The sequence below is a fragment of the Lissotriton vulgaris genome, chromosome 2_1 (genome assembly GCF_964263255.1).
Source record: "Lissotriton vulgaris chromosome 2_1, aLisVul1.2, whole genome shotgun sequence".
NCBI classification, from domain to species: Eukaryota; Metazoa; Chordata; class Amphibia; order Caudata; family Salamandridae; genus Lissotriton; species Lissotriton vulgaris.
Window position 1 is genome coordinate 248,230,641 of NC_141687.1, and position 17,716 is coordinate 248,248,356.

Sequence of the window (17,716 nt, forward strand, 5' to 3'; positions counted from 1 at the left end):
AGTTACATGGGCGCCATCTGAGAACAGTCAATATTCAATGTCTATTCATCACAATGGTCAATGGTCGATTTCATATCTCGACTTGAGTCAAGTTTTTCAAAACATTCATCTCAAAAAACAATTACATTATACACAATACATATTGTAATTAAATAACGCCGTGGATCGGCACTCGCAGCCTAATTCACATGAGGCTGCTTAAGTCCTTTGTTTACCCAGAGATTTCGCCGTGTATCGGCCCCTAAAAAAGGTTTTCACTTTGTGGTGTACGGATTACATACAATAAGTAATACATTTCATTCATATTGTCTTATTCATTTTCTCAGATGGACTGCCAGTTCCTCCCCCCCCATTAAGGCCTTTTGGTGTCTTTGTTTCTAGGTCAATTATATAGCGGGATTCAAGTCTTCTTAATATAAGAACTCTGGGTAAACAAAGGACGTAAGCAGCCTCATGTGAATTAAGATGGCGCCCATGTAACTGTAGGGCCACTCTGCTGCTGAGCCTAAGAAGCCTCGAGAGTGCTATGTTTTTTCCTGGTTACGAGGGAAAATTTGGAGTTGACATGAGTGATGTCACTGACCATGTCATGAGTGATGTAATATGTGACGTCATCAGCAGTGCATTGCAGGCGCGCAAGTTATAGTGAGTCCAACTAACTATAACGTGGGAATTTCAATGGTTTTATGTCAGTAATTTTCCAGCTAACTATAATTGTTGTGAAACCTATGGTTTTTTCAGTGAATTTAATAGGTTTTTTAAATGCTAATTCCTAACTATAACTGGTGTGAAACCTATGGTTTTTTCAGTGAATTTCATAGGTTTTTTAAATGCTAATTCCTAACTATAACTGATGTGAAACCTATGGTTTTTTCAGTGAATTTCATAGGTTTTTTAAATGATAATTCCTAACTATATATAGGGCCTCAAACCTATGTTTTTTCAGTGAATTTCAAAGGTTTTTTAATCGCAAATTTCTATTGCTATCAAATATAATATTTTTTATAATGAATCCTGAATTGTATATTTATGTAATACTATTTTTTATATGTATATTCTTCATTTTTTAATTTTTTTATTTTTTTTCCTTGGGGCGATCCCGGTGCGCGTACCAGTGAGCGCGCCGGTAAGCGCAGGCTTCCGGCGCGCCCCGGTGCGCGTACCGTTAGCGCTATTGCCGCGAACGAAAACATCTCCGTGACGTATCGCGTAGCCGCGTCCGCGTGATACGCATGGCGTGAGCGTACCCGGAAGCACCCACGCGCATACGAACGCGCTACGTAAGCGCCCCGGGTTGCGTCGCGTAAGCGCGTCAGTGCATGTGATCTGTAAATTACACTTTTCATTGGTTCAGAACAGTTTTAGTTTCCAAATGATGAAAGCCCGAGTCATGTGACCTGAAAATAACACTTATCAATGGTCCAGGACAGTTTTGTTTTCCCAATGATGAAAGCCCCCACCTTTTTTCCTCATTTTCACTTTGTACTTTGAGTGAGGAAGACCTGTTTCCAAACCTATTAGTACCTATTTGTACTGAGAAATGGCTACAGTAGCAGCAGCAGCAGGAGCATCTCAGCCACCACCACCACCACCACCACCAAGAGGACCACCACAACACCACAGTGGTGGAGATGAAGAAGGGGAGGAGGAGGAGGAGGAGGAGGAGGAGAGAAGGAGGTTCCTACCTGAAGATACTAGCCCATATAAGCCAAAGGAGCACATTATCTGGGAGTTTTTTTCAATCCCAAAGGACCTCAAGAAAGTAAATGCGCCAAGGGTTACTTGTCTAATCTGTGGCACTGTACTTTCCAGGGGGAACCCTAACAAAAAGTACTCTTTTGGCAATAACACCATGATTCGCCACATGCAACGCCGGCACCCTAACAACTATGCTGCGGCAGAGGTCAGAGAACTGACCAGAAACCCTCCCCAATCTTCTCCCAGCACCTCCATAAGTAAGCAACCCACTCCATCGGGTCCAGAGACAAGGGAGATGGTCCCAAACATACAAACCCAGTTTGGACAATACAAAATCGTTTGTATATTTTGTGGAAAAACAATTACCTATGGTGAGAAAAGCGTTAAACTCATCAACCGTGCTGGTGACAACCACAATTGCCCAAAAAAACCTTAATTTTTTCCTGATTTTTTTTGCTCCAGTTGAGCCGTTTACAATTCCCTGTTTTTTGTTTGTCCCCATAAAAATAACAAAAAAAATATAAAATTGTTCATAAAAGCCAAAAAAAGTACAAAATGTTCAAAAAAACAATAAAATAAATATAAAACAACAAAAAGAAGAAAAAAACATTTATTTTTAGAACTACCTCCAATTTATAAAAAAATGCTACTTTTTAAAAAAAATCTGTCATTCTTTATTCCTTATGGTACGCTCCCCAGTACTCTCCCCAGTGCACGTACCAGCCGCTCCCCCCGCGCAAATCAAAAAAAAAATAATATTTGGCCCCGCGGGCCCTTTTATGGCCCCCACATCAAACCTAGGGGGTCAGGGGGGGTCTATCCTGCCCCCTTTTGGTCATTTCCCCCTTTGTTTTTGCCACCTCTTGTGTTTCGATCCTACCGAGACACAAGATGGCGGCCGCTCCGGACTGTTTGGAAGGTTGACAGACACCCGAGAGCCAATCAGCTTTCCGCTCACAAACTCGCGTAGCGCGCTGGTCCGCGCCCCGGTGCGTGTACCGGGGCGCGCTTATAGATATATATATTTTTTTGAACCTAAATTACTCAAAATCCACTGGAGCACATATCTTGAGACATAGCACAGGCACATCGGGCTACCAGTCCCTACAATTTTGTCAAGTTTGGTGGAAAACCATTCAGCCGTTCGGGCTAAAAGTGAGTCCAACCGCCCTATGGAAATTAACATGGGGAAAACACGTTTTGGTACCCCCCTTTTATCTCGGCCCCCGCTGGACGAATCCCCCCCAAACTTTCAAGGAAGGAGCGGAGCGCCGCGAGGCAAATTTGAGGAAAATTTCAGGCAGATTCGTCAACCGGCGCCAAAGTTATTCCCAATAGAATGTTGTGGATTCCCTATGGAAAACAATCTTAACTATAACTACCTACTGGCGACCGCCAGTAGGTAATATATATATATATATATATATATATATATATATATATATCCAAACAAAGCTGCTTCTGCTGCAACGCTGTGACCCGTTGAAAAGTGGCGTACACTCCGGCGAAGCAACCGGAAAGTTTAGTATTCCACACAGATATCAGCATCTAGTACGCTCTCAGGAACCACACATCAATCCAGGAGTCAACTTTAAGTCTTCAGTTTATTCACACAACGCGTTTCGGCGACTTGCCTTGATCACGTGTGATTAAAGTGTGTGAGTAAGTGTGCCATTAAGTAAAGTTACATAATCAAAATCAAGGTAGGACTGAAACAATATGTGGAAAATAGTGTCGGCCATCTTGTAACGATGTTATCAACTTTGGAGTAAAATAACACAAATCATCAGCCAACCATTCGGCTGGTCAGATGTACATCAAGTATAAGAGAGACAGTTGAAATAGTATTGTAGTCCCCAATAAAACTCTTCATAGCAAACAATATCCGTAGTGCGGTAAATACAATCAAATATTGCAAAATTGCTGCACAGAGAGCCATAAAACGTAAAGCTTTACATATTTACATCAGGAGCAGGAAATCACAATTGGAAATGAGATTGTGATATCCAGTAAACTCATCGTAGGCAACAATTCATTATTGTAATCCACGCAATCAAAATATTTACAAAGTTCCTGCAAATAAAGGTAAAAAATACCATCCCAATTCGCACATACGAATTGCCAAAACCTCAGGGGTTGAGGATCATTGACAAGTGTCCTGGATTATGAGAATATGAGCGGCATGCCCATGCACATTATCACATACTAGCAGCAAAGTGCACAAGTTTAATCTCCTATAGAAATCACTAGAAGATTAAATGAGGTAAAGGGGATCATTGACAAGTGTCATTGTTAAGGTGTATAACTAGACATATTAATGTACCAGGGATGAAGTAAAAACAACATGTGTGTAACTATCTCATCAGTTATCCAAACATACGTAGTCAAAGAAGGATATATTGTGCATCAACAGAATTAGTTGACCAGTGTCCATGTGAGTATAGTCCAAACATCACATAAGATGCAACAACTACTAATGATGAGTTTACTGGATATCACAATCTCATTTCCAATTGTGTTTCCTGCTCCTGATGTAAATATGTAAAGCTTTACGTTTTATGGCTCTCTGTGCAGCAATTTTGCAATATTTGATTGTATTTACCGCACTACGGATATTGTTTGCTATGAAGAGTTTTATTGGGGACTACAATACTATTTCAACTGTGTCTCTTATACTTGATGTACATCTGACCAGCCGAATGGTTGGCTGATGATTTGTGTTATTTTACTCCAAAGTTGATAACATCGTTACAAGATGGCCGACACTATTTTCCACATATTGTTTCAGTCCTACCTTGATTTTGATTATGTAACTTTACTTAATGGCACACTTACTCACACACTTTTATCACACGTGATCAAGGCAAGTCGCCGAAACGCGTTGTGTGAATAAACTGAAGACTTAAAGTTGACTCCTGGATTGTTGTGTGGTCCCTGAGAGCGTACTAGATTCTGATATCTGTGTGGAATATATATATATATATATATATATATATATATATATATATATATATATATATATATATATATATATATATATATAGCCACAATCTTGTGAGCGATCCTTTCTTGATCCAAAGAAATTACGCACCACAACGTGGAGGTAAATATCCTTTTTATTTTGCAGATTTAAACATGCAAGTGCATAGTAGTTACAAGCAAGTGCCCAGCCTGACGCGTTTCGACTGCCTAACGGCAGTCCTGATCACAACTATCTATATATACACACACACACTCAGGTATTCCGATTTCTGAAGCCTCGTGATGAGGCAATGACTAATTAAAGAAGATTAAAGGACTACAAGTGCGATAGGACAGAGAAGAAGACAATGAAGAAAACTGGGAAAGGAAGAGAAATTGAAATGACACTAAAAACAAGCATTTGCAATGCAATAGGTCTCGCATTCACCCAAGTTTGAGGTATTGGCATTGAAAATGACAATGCCTTTTATTTATGTTTTGGGTTTTAAAACATAAATAAAAGGCATTGTCATTTACAACACTAATAGCTTAAACTCTCACAAATGCGAGACCTATTGCATTGCAATAAAGGGCCTTGTCAACCGCTTGTTAGATTGTAAATATCAGAGGAATAGACTGGCCTGCGATGTCTTCAAAGTAGTGATAAATAGTAAAGTGAAAAAGATGGGTAAGTGTTGTAAATTACACAGACACAAAGTGTGAAGTGAGAGTTACATATGATCCGAGTTATAAACACTAACAAAACGATCCATTACCTTTCGCTATGTGATTACACTGTCGTGGCTCAGGAGGAAGAGTGGGAGGGGGGCTATTTCCTGCCCTCTACATGATTTGAGTGTGCTGTGTGGCATTGCGTTATGTTATTGCTATCTTTGGCCTAATATAAAATACTCCAGCTGTAGTAGGGCCCTGGCCTCCCCTCCAGGTGCAGGGCGGGCTGTGCTTTATGGCAGGCCTGGACGGAGGGATGGTCTGGGCTGCAGCACCAGCCTCGTACAGTGCCCCTTTTATGACTATTGGTGGTGGTGGTATTGGTGGTGGTGGTATTGGTAGTATTGGTGGTAGTATTGGTGGTGGTATTGGTGGTTTTGGTGGTGGTGATATTGGTGGTGATGGTGGTATTGGTGGTATTGGTGGTGGTGGTGTTGGTGGTATTGATGGTATTGCTGGTGGTGGTGGTATTGGCGGTGGTGGCATTTATGGTGGTGTTATTAGTATTAGTGGTGGTAGTATTGGTGGTGGTTGTGGTATTGATGGTGTCATTGGCGGTATTGGTGGTGGCATTGGTTGGTGGTGATGGTGGTGGTATTGGTGGTGGTACTGGCAGTGGTATTGGTGGCGGTGGTATTGGATTGGTGGTATTGGTAGTGTTGGTATTGGTGGTGGTGGTATTGGTAGTAGTGGTATTGACAGTGGTGGTGGTATTGGTGGTGCTGTTGTTGGTGGTGCTATTGATGGGGGTGGAATTGGTGGTGGTGGAGGTGGTAGTATTGATGGTGGTGGCATTGGTGGTGGTGGTGGTATTGGTATTGGTGATATTGGAGGTAGTGATATTGATATTGGTGGTGGTATTGATATTGGTATTGTAGTGGTGGTACTGGTATTGGTGATGGTGGTATTGGTGTTGGTGATATTGGTGGTATGGTGGGGGCATAGGTGTTGGTGATGGTGGTATTAGTGGTGGTACTGGTGGTGGTATTGTTGGTGGTGGTGGTATTGGTGGTTGTGGTATTGGTGTTGGTAATGGTGGTATTGTTGGTGGTGGTGGTGTTGGTAGTGCTATTGGTGATGGTATCGGTGATATTAGGGGTGGTGGTGGTATTGGTGATGGTATTAGTGGTGGTGGTGGTATTGGTGGTGGTACTGGTATTGGTGGGGGTGGGGGTGATGAAATCGGTCGTGGTGGTGTATTGGTGGTGGTATTGGAGGTGTTGGTATTGGTGGAGGTGGTATTGGTGGAGGTAGTGGTATTGGTGGTGGTGGTGGTGGTGGTATTGGTGATGCTGGAAGTGGTGGTATTGATGGTGGTGGTAGTATTGGTGGTGGTAGTGGTATTGGTATTGGTGGTGGTGGTATTGGTGGTAGTGGTATTGGTGGTGGTGGTATTGGATTTGTTGTTGGTGGTGGTATTGATGGTGTTGATGGTGGTAGTGATATTGGCAGTGGTATTGATGGTGGTTGTGTTGGTGGTGGTGGTAGTATTGGTGGTGGTATTGGTGGTGGTGGTAGTGGTGGTGGTATTGGTGGTGATGTTGGTGGTGGTGGGATTGGTGGTGGTGGAGGTGGTGTTATTGGTGGTATTGGTGGAAGTGGTGGTAATGATGGTGGTGGTGATATTGGTGGACACAGTGGTATTGGTATTGGTGGTGGTGGTATTGGTGGTAGTGTTGGTGGTAGTGGTGGTGGTATTGGTAGTGGTATTGGTAGAATTGATGGGGGTGGTGTTACTGGTGGTGGTATTGGTAGTGGAATTGGTGGTAGTGGTATTGGTGGTGGTGGTATTGGTGTTGGTATTGGTGGTGGTATTGGTGGTGGTGGTATTGGTGGTGGTGTTGGTGGTATTGGTGGTGGTATTGGTGGTGGTGGTGGTATTAGTGGTTCTGGTGGTTGTAGTGGCATTACTGGCGGTTGTATTGTTGGTGGTGGTGGTATTGGTGGTGGTGGTGGTAGTGGTATTGGTGGTGGTATTCGTGGTGTTGATGGTGGTGGTATTGGTGGTGTTGGTGGTGGTAATGCTGGTGGTGGTGTTGTTATTGGTGGGGGTGGTGGTATTGATGGTGGTGATGGTGGTGTTGTTAAAAAAAAACAAGCTTTTGAAAACAACCCGTCAGATGGCTTTAGTGCAAATGGCATGTAACACAGATGTGCTGTTGTGAGCTTCATTTATTTCATCAAAGGGAGAGGTAGGGAGAATCGAGGACACTCTCTTAATCCCCGGTTAAATGTATTTCAACAAAAGAAGAGAGGTCTGGTCAGTCATCAGACTGCCATGGATCTGGAGCAAATGATAGAAGGGTAACACAATCACTCTATTTGAGTAGGAAGGCCCTCACACACCGACCTAGTGAGTGTCATGCTTCATCATCGGGCCCCACCGAAGAGACCGAGTGCCTCTTTGGTGTGCTACGACGCCAGAAAGACTGCAGAGCTGGTCGTGTGGGGAGGGCGTGATGTGAGTGAAAAATAATTAAAAGTGCCTAAGAGGGTATCAAAAAAACTTTTTTAATGAGTGATCCCTAAGACACAAGTAAGTGGTATATGTGTCTGAATTTACAAGCCAAGGTTGTTAGGATTTGGTTAAATTCAGCTAAATACCACAGAGTTAGTTTAATCAGTCAACATGTTTCTGCCGTACTAGTGGTATAGATTCACCAAGGCATTCTTCAGGACTATACCCCGGCGGTATGGACACTCTAATAGTCCACCCTGACCTGGGGACGTGAAAGTGAAAAAGAAAAGGTGAAAAAAGTGCTTTTAAAAATAGAAGAGCTTGATGCTCATTCTAAGAAAAAAGCCCCAAATTCAGGGGTGTCTCAGCACTTTAAAATAGGGCGCTACTAGCACCATGGGTCTCGGGAGGAGGATTGGAGCGCGCCTGGCACATCGCCCTCAGCGTTCACAACCCGCGTCTTAACCTTTGAGAATCCTCAGAACCGGACCCCGATGATTGGTTGTGAGCTTCAACACATTAGCACAGGATTATGTGCTACCTGGAATTCACATGACTTAATTCGCTAATCATTTCTAAATCCATTTTATTTGGGGGCTTGAAACAGACACGAGATAATGCAGGATCAAAGTGAGTGAAAGCAGGTGCCAGTGTTACGGGGGGGCCATGCTGCTTAAAAAAACACAGGCGGTCTCAGCTGAAGCAGTGTATGTCTGGCCTGCAGAAAGAGAAACTCAATAAAGTATATAGTGTTTACAAACTAGATACCAGGTCCCGTGTAACAACTGGAGTAAAAGTGCCAGTCACCATCGGAAGGGTAGAAATGAAGACAAGGCTGTACTACCGAGGGACTAACAAGCCTATTAACGAATCTGAAGGCAGCATTTACGAAAGACAATGACATATGCCAATGAAAAATATGGGAGGAGAGTGGGCGTGGCTTCTCTCCCATACTCTACTCCAGCAGTCTCGCAGAGCAAGCAGCGTATGCACGCTGCCGCTAGGCTCGACCTAAAAAGGGTACTTATTATTAGGATCTAATTTGGCGGACCCCTACACCGAGAAGGAATTAGCAGTTGGGGAAGGGTGAGTGGCTGCAAAGTAACACTTTAAGGATTCCATACATTCAAATCATTGTGATGGGAAGATCTGATAGTATTTTATATGGGGTTTTTGTTAGCCAAGGCAGTGTTGAGTTATTAGCTCTAATTTTTTGTCACCATCAGCCTACGTTTACCTCAGATCTTACTTTCTTTTGAAGAGATTTACATTTTCTGTACCCACCCAGGACAACGTTGGTTCCTCCCATATATCCTTTCTACTGGATAGAGCCCCCAGTCAGAAAGAGAACCCCTTCCACCTTAAGCAGAAGGAAGCATCGGGGACAGAACACATCACTACAGGCTCCTGAGACCTCCAGAGAAAGCACCACTCTCCTGGCAGGACCAACTGCATTCACTTCCCCACAGATCATGTGATGCACATATATAGCTCTTCCCCAGGGCCTCTCCCTCAGGCATCAGTGCAAAGTGCCTAGGTTACTACATGTGGCTCACATGGCGACTCCTGTTTGAAGGCCGTGGGCCAGAGAACATATGGAATGTTTGCAACCTGTACAAGTGTAACTGTACCTTCTATCACCCAGAACAATACACAAGACCTGCTGTGATTGTAACACATAATAGACTCTGCACTTTATAATATATTATGAAAACATAACACACTAACTAACTCTACATGCACAATATGCGTCATGCAATCGTGGACATATTTCTGACATGCTATATACTAAGTTCTAGTTCAGCCATCAACTGTTTTCACATACACAGATAATCTGGTCACTGAGTGGGTTTTATCACCTTCTGCTTTCAAATTGCCCCAACAACACACACAAAATCATACAGGTGTGCGTCAAGCTGTCACCCAACATCAACTACAAAATACTGAAATGCTGTTGCCAACGTGATAGAGCCAAAGTAGTCCTGGAGCACTTGTTCACCTTGCTATTCAACCTCTCTCCACATCCAATTACCTGATAATAATAGCCAAACACTGCAGCTTCTGGCAAGAAGATGACTCAGTATCCTCCATAAAAGAATTTCTAGAGCTTTGTGACAGCCTCAGCAAAATAATGTCTGAAGGTGGCACAAAATACCAAGGTCACTGTCTGGAAGTCATTCTCCAATCTGGGCTGCAGATCAGCAACATAATCTCAGTCACCTGTTCTGATTACAAAACTCTACCCTTTACCATGAAGCTCATAAAGCCCAATGCCCTATGACTCGGAAACAAATCAGTAGATTCAACAAACAATGACATATTTGGATTAAAAACACACTGCCTCAATCAAACGGACCTTTGCAATCAACCACAACCTCCTTTAAGTAATCAGAACAGATGTCTCCAGAACACTTGACAATTAAGAAGCCCTGGGAAAGGAGAGCACAGGATTCACCACGACCCCCTGATTAGAGACACAATAAATACACTCAGAGTGACTGTCACAGATAACAGATATTTTGTTGCAAAACACCAAACCCTATCTCCACAACCAAGCTCAAGCATGCACACGCCAGCAACTACAAAGCAATCTATGGCACCGCAAAAGAACAATTCCCTGGAAGTGTTAAGTGCTTAGCCATCAACAGTCCCTGTAATATTTTCATGGTTATATGAATGTTCCCCACACTTCAATGCACAACCGCTGACATAATTCAAATACAAGAACTTTGAAACACCTGTGGTACCTTTTTCACTAACGAAGTTCAGAAAATGACTTCATTTATGCCTATTCACACCTCTGCCTCTCTACTGCACCACAGCAAGTGCCAACCAAGATCCCCTCATTCACCGCTGCCAATGGTACAGACATACTCATTCCCCCACAACACCTACCTGCCATTATCTACTCTTTCAGACCAGTCTCACAGAAACACTGCATTTAGTAAAAAGAACACTTTGAAATCCAGCAGAGACAGAAGGCTCATGCCACGCCATGCTGAGCACAGCGCAATAGTAGCACATGAGGCAGGCACCCTGCTAGCCCAATACACCGCTCTGTCGAAGAGGGCCAAGTTCCTGCTACCCTTAAACACTCTTGCAGAAAATCAACACATGCACTACAGTCCCGCCTGCTACTGCCACAAAGCAGGCCACCCAAGGATTTTAACAATTCTGAAATAGGTTACTTCCAGCGCATAATTTGAGCTCAGCACCAGCACTTTAATCATCAACACTGGCACTGTACATGAGAACCAGTCAAGGACATATTCATTTGTTGTATGCACGGGGAGATTAAGGAAGGTATTCACAAGGACACAACTCCGAATTATCCCTCCTACCGTAACGCAACAAATGTGGAGCTAGAATTAACACCCCATTCACAAGCTGGTGCAAACTACAGACATCGCCTGTATTCCCGCAATAACTGCCCAAAAATGTATCTCCACGGTGGACACCACCAACTAACTCTAATGAGATGCAGAGTAGGCGTACCCATGCAAAAACACGAAAAAACCACACCAACACTTTCATAACAAAATGCAAGATCTGCGACGTGAACCACAACCACGCGATAAGCAGCGGTAGTAGCAGGTATTTAACACCTGCCTCCTGCAGGTGTTAAGCCAGACAACTACCTGCAGTAGACAACAGGTCCCCGCACACAGCCACACCCAAAGAACAAATGACGCCATGGAGCTACTCATCGTGCAGCTTGGAGACCCAACAGGGCCTCAAGACCCACCGCCACCACCCCCAGGACCGCCACCACCCCTAGGATCCTGACCCGCCCCTCCCCCCCGGACTTCCACAGAGGCAGCGCTGAGTAAGACAGCGGACCTACCGTAAAGCACCAGTCTCACAGACCTAACCCCCTTGGAAGTAATTGCCCACTGCAGGCTCAAAAGGTCAACAATCATCCGCATCATGATCCACATCGCCCACAGGTTGGCGGTCCCAACACAGCGGAGAACCAACAACCCTCTGCAGACAAAGCTGCTGGCTGTGCTGCACCTGTTGGCCTCTGGTACCTTTCAACCAACAACTGCCAGAGTCGGAGGGGTCTCAGAGCCAGCCTATCAAAGTTCATCACACCTGTCCTGGATGCAATCCTCAGCTTCATACCCCAGTACCTTCACTTCTCCTACACTGCGCAGAAACAGCAGGAGACCAAGCAAGGCTTCTACGCCATAGCTGGATTCCCAGCCATGTTGGGGGCAATGGACTGCACACATGTCCCACTTTTGCCCCTTGCGGATACAGCATACCACTACCATAACTGAAAGCACACGCATTCCAACAATGTGCAGGCAATAGTGAACCACCGGGGACTGTTCACCAATGTTGTCACAAACTACCCAGGCAGTGTGCACGATTGCTACATCTTCCGACAGTCCATCATCAACCAGAGCTTCCAGGATGGCACATATGGAACTGGACTGCTTGATGGTAAGTGCCAAATCAACACCTTACACACCTCAAAGCCACCATCACACAACGCACAATTGTGGAAATGCACACGTGACCAAACCACATACAACATGGCACTCAACATGCCCACCTACCAGACACGACAACACCACTCCATGGTTATCCTGGCCTACCCTGCACACAATACACCCATATCATGGCACCACAGCCACACAACAGTGGAACGTGTGTAGATACGAATGTAGCCGTGTGCGAAGGATGCAAGTGACCCATGAATGGCAATGTACACAACGACAAGTGAGGCATGGATGTGCAGGACAGACATGGGTAGGCAAACCACAGTTATTTCCATGCAGACCACAACTGCTGGTGACTAGAGAGTAGCGAATAGTGGACGCAACCATGTCACACCAGGCTGGGGCTCAGATAGCGGAAATGTTGCTCGCTCCCCCGCTTGTGTGCATGAGCGTAGTGGGAGGGCCCTGAGTATGCCAGGGCTGCACAGTGGTGTGGACAAAAACCTTGTGGCGCAGAGCGTAGTTCTCTCCCAGAAAGGCCAACGTCACTGACAGGGCGTCGCCTCAAAGTCTGCCACGAGGCCGACACTGTGAGCAACGTGGCCTGCGACCCTGTGCGCCTGGGACGCCCCAGGATGCTGATACCCAGACCAGGCCTGCCTGCACCAGCGCCCCAAGGTCACACCGCTCACCTGCTGACACCGTAGTGTGTCAAAGAGGGCCCACCACGAGCCGGGGCAAGCTCCACGCCCCAGTCCCGCAAGCTCTGCAGCCTCCGCAGACCATCGCTGGACCCGAAACGCTGGTCCACATTACTCCTCTCTCATTGACATACTCCACCGGCATCCCCTTCATCACGGTGGGCCCCACATGTGGAAATGTGTCCTGAGTCCTGAATGGCAGTGACCCCAAATCCGTTGCAGCGGCCACAATGCCAGACTCCGTTCGATCAGTGAGGCATAATTCCATATGGCCGGCCATCAACACGTGGTGCCGCTAACCCTGTTCAACGTAAGCCGGCGACACGTGGTGCCACTGACCCTGTTCAACGCAAGCCAGCGACACGTGGTGCCACTGACCCTTTCAACGCAAGCTGGCGACACATGGTGCCACTGACCCTGTGCGCCATGAGTGACCGTCAGCCTCCAGCGGAACATCATTGATGTCTGAGCCTGTGGCCTGGGGGTTGTCATCAGCAAAGGGCAGGTACGGACTTGGTGTTTGGCATGAATCTGTGGCATTCATATCCTACATGTTGCAGGACACAGCTGGCATGTGCCCTCTGCATCATGCCCTAGAGGTACACCTTCCACTGTCCACTGAGTCATTCCACGACACGCTCCTGCAACATCGATGAGAACCTGCTCCGCACTTGTGACCCTACCCCAGTGTAGGGTCCCGTTGCGGTGGTCCTGTGTCAGCCGCTGTGCATCCGGGGACACTAACCCTGTGCGACTCAAGTCATCCCCCCTTGTTGTCCTGCCATTGCTTGTCTGAGTGCCTGATGACTGTTGGAGTTGTTGCCAGCACCAGCTACTCCCTGAGGGCTGGCTTACAACCACCACATACACAGTCAGCACAGTTGTCACTGAATTAGTGGGCCTGCCATCACATCCTGCCGAACCAAGTATTGACTCTTTTCTCCCTGCACTGTCACAGGTGAACAAGGATATGCTCTCTGCCCTTGGATGATGACACCCCTCCGAGATCCGAACACACCCACCCAGAGGCAGTAAAATGCGGCCCATATATGCACCAGGGCATTGTTGAATGCACATTTGGCGTGTGGAAGTCACGTTTAAGGTGCCTGGACGGCACGGGTGGAAAGCTCCTGTACCCCATGGAGATCGTGTGCAAGATGATCGTTGCATGTTGTGTCTTGTACAACATCTGTGTACGCACCAATGCCCCATGGATCCCAGACGATGTTGGGGACGATGGGGCAGGTGGCACACATCCTATTGCAACTGCGGCCGGATTTGCCCTTAGGAACACCATTGTAGACAATTACTTCTCATGAGTATGTGACATTGTGGCCGTCCCTGGCAATCATGGGACAGTACAAAAAGTCAGAAAACAGAGCATGTGTGAATAAAACATATTTGTAGGTTACAGGTTGTACTAATACATTGTGATGTCACGGTTCCCTGCTGGACCAGATGTGATTTGCCATGTGGTGCACGTTTGCAGTACCAGTTGTAGCCTGTGTTCTGTTGTGGAGGTGTTGCTGTTTGTACTGGGATTTTGTCAATGTTGAGGTGCACTCATACTTATGTGCGTATTCTGCACGGTGGGTGATTCACTCCTGTGACTCTGATTTGTCTGCCACTGGTCTCTTTCATTCTGTGTACCTGTCAGTTCAGTGCTTCCATGATGCTGAGATGTTGCAGACTTGGGTAACTTTTACTCTTTATCAAGTTGTGACACTTGGGCATGGTTTGTCCACAAATGTATTGTTGATGTCGAGGTTTGTTTGTGCAGGTGCTTGTGTCCGAGTGTGACCTGATTCATTCCGGTTGTGGTCCGCACTCAGCCACCTCAGTGTTGTGCCATGTACATTGTCATGGTGATTGGACACCAGCCATACTACTCGTCATGTGGTGTCTCTTGCATTGTCAGTGTGGCTGACGTATATGCCTGTTTGCTGTGTTTCGCACATGTGCATGTGTTGGTTGTGTGCTTGTTGTTGTGCTGTGAGGGTGCCGCTTTGGGCACATGGTGTACATGGGACTACTTTGTGTTTGTGTGTGTGCTAAGGTGTTCCCGTGAGATTAGGAGCATGATCCTGCATTATTGCGGATGTGCAATTTGCACTGCTTACTTGTGCATGTGTGCCATTGGGCCCGTCTCCCCCCGTCCACCCACTCCCTGGTCGGTGCGCACCCTGTTGATGTGGTGTCAGATCATGTTGGACAGTGTCCGGATCCCCAACTCTTGTCACCATCTCCCACCTGGTGACTGTCGCCACCATCTTCTCGATGTCATTCAGCTCCTGGTTTTCGGCTGGCCCCCATCCTCCGGGGTGCGTTGCTGCTTCTGTGTTGGCAGCAAGTTTCTACTTGGTTTTGCCATTCACATCAGTCCAGGGCCTACTGTGCTCTTCAATTGGCCTCCACTGCCATGCAACGGCAATCAGATGGTCCGAAATGGTGTGCCATCTCTGCCTCTTTGTTGCCAATGACATGTTGGAGGTGACGTTCAGTTGGTGGTGGTCTTCTGGCTCATCCGTGGCTGTACTCGGGTTTTCCTGGCAATTGTGCCCTGTCTCTTCTTCCTCTTCTCATTGGTTTTCCACAAGCCCTGTATTCCTGGGTGTTCCTCCATGGGGATTGTGGGGTTCATGTTGTCCTCGGCAGTGGGTCCGTGCATCCGTGGTACTCGGCAGTTGATGTTGTTTTTCAGTGGCATTTTCTGTCTGCTGTTCTTGTCCTTTTTCAAGCATTACGCGTGGGTATTGCTGGCCTCTCGCTGGTTGTCACGGTTTTCTTATTGCGTCTCGGCACATCGAGTGTTTTTCCGCCTTGTGGTTTGTGTTTTTATGGCCCCGGTTTCGGCAGATTATCGCATGCTACCGCCTTGTTTTGAATTCCACATTAACTGTGGGTTATGTTTCCATGATCGGCTGTGATGTGTAAAGGTGCGTCAGCATTTTTTCGTGATGTTTAGCACACTTTCTTGTGAATATACCCCTAAGTGATTTGCACAGAATCACAGGATGTTGAGCAGACGCCTAGGCTTGAACCTGGTTCCCCAGCTCTAAAGTCAGGACTCTGGTCATTACGCCACAGACTCTCCTCATTTTCATGGTTTGTAGTTGGTTCTGTTACAAGCGGCGCTAACAGGAGAAATGGGCTGGTGCAAGTTGCCTCCTGACGAGAGCCCTGACACTTAGGACCCCATTAGGACGGCAGGTGGATCGATCCGACCACCATCCTTGCTGAAAAGACCCCCGCCATATTACCATGGCTGGGGGGTCCGCGGCGGACGGGAAGACCGTCCGCCGCCTTTCCACCCGGTCGACAAGTCGACCGGTCGGAAAGGGGTCAATATGGTGGCGGTGTCTGTTAGGCACCGCCAGCCATATTAAGATGAGAGCGGTGACATGCCTTTCCATGGTGGCATTGCCACCACGGAAAGGCATGCAAGGATTTCTTGCAGGGGCCCGTTGCAGGCCTGGTGCCTATAGTACCCCCCTGCATTTCAATGTACAACGTGTCAGGCAACACGCGGTGCCTGTCACGTTGTGCATTTAAAAGTACAACATGCATTTTTAGCATTGCGGTTGGCGGTGCTTTCAGCGCCGCCCGCCGCAATGTTAAAAATGCGGGATGCGCCCGCCAGCGTGGCAGGCGCATCCTAATGGGATGTGCGGGACCGCCGCTAGCATTAAGGGCGGTCCCATTTCCCACTAGTATGGCGGGCGGACAAAGTCCGCCAGCCATACTAATGTGCCCCTTAATGTTTTTACAAATAAACCAATGGTTACTTCCCACCTCTAAAACATCCATCCCCATCCTCATCAAATCCTTGACACTAACCAATCCAGCTTCTGCCCAAGACATGACATTTAGATGTCCGGTGAACAAGTCCTGTTAAAATAATGGGTGGGTCTAATTAGCATATAGATTAGTGACGTCACCTCCTTAGACTATCTCTCATGAAAAAGTAAACAGACTTGCTTTACAGTCAAACCGAGACACAGGTGGAGATAGGAATGTAAATGCCTTATCTAAATATATATCCAAACAAAACATACATGTACTTAAACTTATTTGTGAACGCAAACATCTGAATGTTTTAAACAATTCATGAGTCCACATTTAGAGCATAATCCATTCGATAGTATGAAATATGAGAAAATGAGTTCACTCGATGTACAAATATAAAATTGATGAATAAACTTTTATTGATTAGGAAGCTACACGCTCTTAGCACAGTCATGTATATTTGGAACTAATGAAGTTGGTTTTAGGATTACATGCAAAGTTAAAAGCAAGTATTTGTATAATGTATTCTGCACCCCCACCCCCGATTCATTGGATAACTTCCTAAATGGACACAAGATGTTTTAATCCTTCCTGTCTAACGAAAGCCAAGAGCAAGAGTCGGTGCCCTATTGTCTCCACCTAGCCCAGGCACAAGGAGGACTTTGTAACACAGGCCCCTGCAGGCCCCGCAGTGCGGGGGGGCCTCACGCTCCAGGGGGCCCCTCACTCCCAGCAGAGGAAGACTGCTGCAAGCAAGGCAGCACGCCTAAATTAAACAGTGCACACAACCCACGGAACGGTGACAGCCTCTATTTAAACGTTAAATTACAGGGAAGTAATAAGACAGGCCCCCGCCGGGGCCCCCACGCTCCAGCCAGGTCCCCCTCACGGGGCCCCCATGCTCCAGAGGCCCCCTCACGGGACACCCATGC